The sequence below is a fragment of the Hemitrygon akajei genome, unplaced genomic scaffold (assembly GCF_048418815.1).
Source record: "Hemitrygon akajei unplaced genomic scaffold, sHemAka1.3 Scf000033, whole genome shotgun sequence".
Taxonomy (NCBI): domain Eukaryota; kingdom Metazoa; phylum Chordata; class Chondrichthyes; order Myliobatiformes; family Dasyatidae; genus Hemitrygon; species Hemitrygon akajei.
In genome coordinates, this window is record NW_027331919.1 from 4832180 (window position 1) to 4837985 (window position 5806).

A 5806-nucleotide genomic window follows, 5' to 3' on the forward strand; every position below is an offset into this window, starting at 1 on the left:
TCACTACAATCACAAAGATTCTTTTCCATAGTGAATACTGAAGCAAAGTTTTCATTAAGTACCTCTGCTACTTCTTTTGGTTCCGTACTCACTTTCCCACTGTCACACTTGGTGGGTCCAATTATTTCACATTTTATCCTCCTGCTCTTCACATACTTGTAGAATGTCATGGGATTTTGCTTAATCCTGACCGTCAGGACCTTCACATGGCCCCTTCTGGCTCTCCTAATTTCCCTTTTATCTCCTTCCTAGTAGCCTTATAATCTTCCAGATCTCCAGCATTACCGAGCTCTATGAACCTTTCGTAAGCTTTTCTTTTCTTCTTCATACAGATTCGTCACTCTCTGATCACTTCCGACCGACACTAGAAGACACTTTGCGAACAATATCAGGAGATGAACAGCAACCGGTGACAATATCGACTAAATGTCAATGAGTTGCTTTCCAACGTTGAATCCAGGACAACCGTGACTTCCCTTCTGGACCGACACCAGACCACCTGCCTCAAGAATGCTTAAACGTAAACAAGAATATCTCTATACCGGAAAGCAAATTCTTCTGCCAGCTGTTGTCCAGCAGGAAATGTGAGGTAAAATCCCCCATGCCCCGCTCCTAATCTTAAGGACAGAGAGGGATGGGGGAGAGAGAGAGAGAGATACAGACAGACAGATAGAGAACAAAAACCTCTGTGTCTGACCCCGGATTGTGAGATGGGACGGTGTGGAGGGAGATTCACTCTGTGTCTGACCCCGGGAGTGTGTGATGGGACGGTGTGGAAGGAGATTCACTCTGTGTCTGGCCCCGGGAGTGTGTGATGGGACGGTGTGGAGGGAGATTCACTCTGTGTCTGACCCCGGGAGTGTGTGATGGGACGGTGTGGAGGGAGATTCACTCTGTGTCTGACCCTGGGAGTGTGTGATGGGACGGTGTGGAGGGAGATTCACTCTGTGTCTCAGCCCGGGAGTGTGTGATGGGACGGTCTCTCTGTCTACGCGAACTCTCTTCTCATTTGTTCTGTTCGCTCTATTTCATGCACTCTCTCTCCCCCCTCTCACATCCTGTAGGTTTCCCTACGTCCCTCTCCGTCTTTGTGATGCGCTCCATCTGCAAAACGCTCCCCATCTGCGTCGTCCCCGGCTCCCTCCTTCCTCCCTCTCTGTGTCACAGGCAATTGTGGGGAGTATAAGGGAGAGATGACGTTCTAGTGTCACACCTCGCCCTTCCACTGGATATCTATCCCCAGGATCTGAGCCTCTGCACAGCTCTGCATGCACAGGCCGGTCGTGTGGTTCCACACCACTTGCTTCAATATCTGCAATCTTAACACCCTTTCCCTGGCCTCTTCTCTCCTCCCCTTCCTTGCTCTTCTCGCAGCACATTATCCGGTCACACACACACCGACCAGCTCTGAGAGGCACACTCAATTCGACACTCGAACGCCAGAAGGCTGGGTATTTGGTGAGTGGGGGAGAACGGAGGAGGGAGACGGTTGCGCAGTGTTTCTGACTCCAGTAGAGAGTGCTGCGATGGTGCCGGAGCTACTTTACATGTCTGACCCCTGGGAGTGTGATGGAATAATACGCAGGGAGCTTCGCTGGTTATCTGACCCTGGAACTCTGTAGTGCGAGTGTGATGAGGGAGCTTCGCTCTGTGTCTGACCCCAGGAATGTTTGATGGGTCGATGTGGAGGGTGCTGCCCTCTGTGTCGGACCGTGGGAGTGTGCGATGGGACGGTAGAAGGTGTGGAGGGAGCTTGAGACTGTTCTTGAGCTTGGGACTGTATGATGGTACGGTCCAGTAGTTCTTGTCCTCTCTCTCTCTCTCTCTCTCTCTCTCTCTCTCTCTCTCTCTCTCTCATCTCTCTCTCTCTCTCTCTCTCTCTCTCTCTCTCTCTCTCTCTCTCTCTCTCTTTCTATCCTTATTATCCCACCTCACCCCGCCCCCAACACACGAACACACACTTCGGATACTGGTGTGTGTGTGTGTGTGTGTGTGTGTGTGTGTGTGTGTGTGTGTGTGTGTGTGTGTGTGTGTGTGTGTGTGTGTGTGTGTGTGTGTGTGGTGTGTGTGTGTTGGTAGTTGCTGACAGCAGTTTGGTGGCTCTGGTTAATGTTCTGTTGCTCAGAAGGGAATGTGAGGGAGAGCAGAGGCGAGCTGTCGTGACAGGGGATTCGTTAATATGGGTAACAAAAGGAGACTCTGTGGAGACAACGAGAGTCCTGGATGGTATGTTGCTGGGACCCATGTTCTGAGTTGCGTAGTTTTCATAGAAACATAGAAGACTTACAGCACAATACAGGCTTTTTGGCCCACAAAGTTGTGCAGAACATGTCACTACCTTAGAAATTACTAGGCTTACCTATAGTCCTCTATTTCACTAAGCTCCATGCGCCTATCTAAAAGTCTCTGAAAAGACCCTATCGTTTCCGCCTCCACTGCCGTTGCCGGTAGTCCATTCCACGCACTTACCACTCTCTGAGTAAAAAGATTACCCCTGATATCTCCTCTGTACCAATTCCCCAGCAACTTAATCCTGTGTCCTCTTGTGCAGCCATTTCTGCCCTTGCAAAAAGCCTCTGACCATCCACACGATCAATGCCTCTCATCATCTTGTACACATCTGTCAGGTCACCTCTCATCTTTCGTCGCTCCGAGGAGAAAAGGCCGAGTTCATTCAACCTATTCTCATAAGACATTCTCCCCAATCCAGGCAGCATCCTTGTAAATCTCCTCTGCACCCTTTCTGTGGCTTCCACATCCTTCCTGTAGTGAGGCGACCAGAACTGAGCACAGTACTCCAAGTGTGGTCTGACCAGGCTCCCATATAGCTGCAGCATTACCTCCAGGCTCCTAAATTCAATTTGACGATTGATGAAGGGTAATGCACAGTACGCCTTATTAATCACAGAGTCAAACTGTGCAGCTGCTTTGAGCGTCCTCTGGACTCAGACACAAAGATCCCTCTGATCCTCCGCACTACCAAGAGTCTTACCATTAATACGGTATTCTACCATCATATTAAACTTCCAAAATGAACCAGTTCGCACGCAACTGGGTTGAACTCCACCAGCCACTTCTCAGTCCATTTTTGCATTCTATCAATGTCCGGCTGTACCCTCAGAGAGCCCTCTGCACTATCCACAACACCTCCAGCCTTTGTGTCCTTTGCAAACATTAACCCATCCCTCCACTTCCTCATCCAGGTCATTTCTCAAAATCACGAACATTCAGGGTCACAGAACAGATCCCAGATGCACACCACTGGTCAACGCCCACCATGAAGAATATGACCCGTCTCCAACCGCTCTTTGCCTTCTATTGGCAAGCCAGTTCTGGATCCACGAAACGATGTCCGCTTGGATCCCATGCCGCTTTAGGTTCTCAATACGCTTTGCATGGGGTGGCTTATCAACTGCCTGGCTGAAATCCATATACACAACATCTGCTGATCTTCTTTCATCAATGTGTTTAGTCACATCCTGAAAAAATCCAACCAGGCTCGTAAAGCACGACCTGCCCTTGACAGTGTCATGCTGACCATTCCTAATTATATCATAGCTCTCCAAATGTTCATAAATCCTGTCTCTCAGGATCTACTCCAACAACTTACCAACCACTGAGGAAATACTCCCTGGTCATAATTTCCTAGGCTATCTGTACTCCCTCTCTTGAATTAAGGAACAACAGTTTCAACTCACAAATCCTCCGGAACCTCTTCCGTCCCTATTGATGATGCAAAGGTCATCGCCATAGGCTCAACAATCTCCTCTATCGCCTCACGCAGTCCGGTCCCGGTGACTTATTCAACTTGGTGCTTTCCAGAAACTCTAACACATCCACGATCTAATTATCAAGCTTTTCAGTCTGCTGCAAGTCATCACAACTATCACGAACATCTGAAGACAACCACCTGACCGGGGTGAAAGGTGACGGGGAAAAGTTTAAAGGGTACATTGGGGGGATTCCTCACACAGAGAGTGGTGGGAGTGTGGATTGAGCTGCCAGATGAAGTGATGAATGCGGGCTCACTTTTCACATGAAATAAATATTTGGACAGGTACATGAATGAGACGGGTATGGAGGCATATGGTCCAGGTACAGCTCAGTGGGTCTGGGCAGAAAAATGGTTTGGTACTGCCAAGAAGGGCCGAAGGGCCAGGCACAGGGCTGTAATATTCTATAACCATATAATAACATATAACAATCACAGCACGGAAACAGGCCATTCCGGCCCTCCTAGTCCGTGCCGAACTCTTAATCTCACCTAGTCCCACCTACCCGCACTCAGCCCATAACCCTCCACTCCTTTCCTATCCATATACCTATCCAATTTTACCTTAAATGACACAACTGATCTGGCCTCTACTACTTCTACAGGAAGCTCATTCCACACAGCTATCACTCTCTGAGTAAAGAAATACCCCCTCGTGTTTCCCTTAAACTTTTGCCCCCTAACTCTCAAATCATGTCCTCTCGTTTGAATCTCCCCTACTCTCAATGGAAACAGCCTATTCACGTCAACTCTATCTATCCCTCTCAACATTTTAAATACCTCGATCAAATCCCCCCTCAACCTTCTACGCTCCAATGAATAGAGACCTAACTTGTTCAACCTTTCTCTGTAACTTAAGTGCTGAAACCCTGGTAACATCCTAGTAAATCGTCTCTGCACTCTCTCTAATTTATTGATATCTTTCCTATAATTCGGTGACCAGAACTGTACACAATATTCCAAATTTGGCCTTACCAATGCCTTGTACAATTTTAACATTACATCCCAACTTCTGTATTCAATGCTCTGATTTATAAAGGCCAGCGTTCCAAAAGCCTTCTTCACCACCCTATCTACATGAGACTCCACCTTCAGGGAACTATGCACTGTTATTCCTAGATCTCTCTGTTCCACTGCATTCCTCAATGCCCTACCATTTACCCTGTATGTTCTATTTGGATTATTCCTGCCAAAATGTAGAACCTCACACTTCTCAGCATTAAACTCCATCTGCCAACGTTCAGCCCATTCTTCTAACCGGCATAAATCTCCCTGCAAGCTTTGAAAACCCACCTCATTATCCACAACACCTCCTACCTTAGTATCATCAGCATACTTACTAATCCAATTTACCACCCCATCATCCAGATCATTTATGTATATTACAAACAACATTGGGCCCAAAACAGATCCCTGAGGCACCCCCGCTAGTCACCGGCCTCCATCCCGATAAACAATTATCCACCACTACTCTCTGGCATCTCCCATCTAGCCACTGTTGAATCCATTTTATTACTCCAGCATTAATACCTAACGACTGAACCTTCTTAACTAACCTTCCATGTGGAACTTTGTCAAAGGCCTTGCTGAAGTCCATATAGACTACATCCACTGCCTTACCCTCGTCAACATTCCTCGTAACTACTTCAAAAAATTCAATAAGGTTTGTCAAACATGACCTTCCACGCACAAATCCATGCTGGCTACTCCTAATCAGATCCTGTCTATCCAGATAATTATAAATACTATCTCTAAGAATACTTTCCATTAATTTACCCACCACTGATGTCAAACTGACAGGTCTATAATTGCCAGGCTTACTTCTAGAACCCTTTTTAAACAATGGAACCACATGAGCAATACGCCAATCCTCCGGCACAATCCCTGTTTCTATGGCTCTATTGTTCTATGTGGCTGACCCCGAATGTGTCATGTGAAGGTAAAGTGGTTCTCTCTTTTTCCCTCTCTCTGTCTTTCTTTCTCCTCTGCCTCTCTCTCTCTCTCTCTCTCTCTCTCTCTCTCTCTTCTCTCTCT

At 47.3% G+C, this 5806-nt stretch overlaps 1 protein-coding gene across 3 annotated transcripts in view; it reads left to right on the forward strand.

The window, feature by feature from the left end:
- Positions 1 to 336: 336 nt before the first annotated feature.
- LOC140719952 (uncharacterized) overlaps positions 337 to 5806 on the forward strand; it is a 15997-nt gene continuing 10527 nt past the window's right edge. For 2 of the 3 annotated variants that reach the window (XM_073034867.1, XM_073034865.1), the window contains exon 1: positions 337 to 589. The gene's annotated coding sequence lies outside the window, so the exon portion shown is untranslated. The remainder of the gene's footprint in view (positions 590 to 5806) is intronic. The other variant, XM_073034866.1, reaches the window with a different exon arrangement.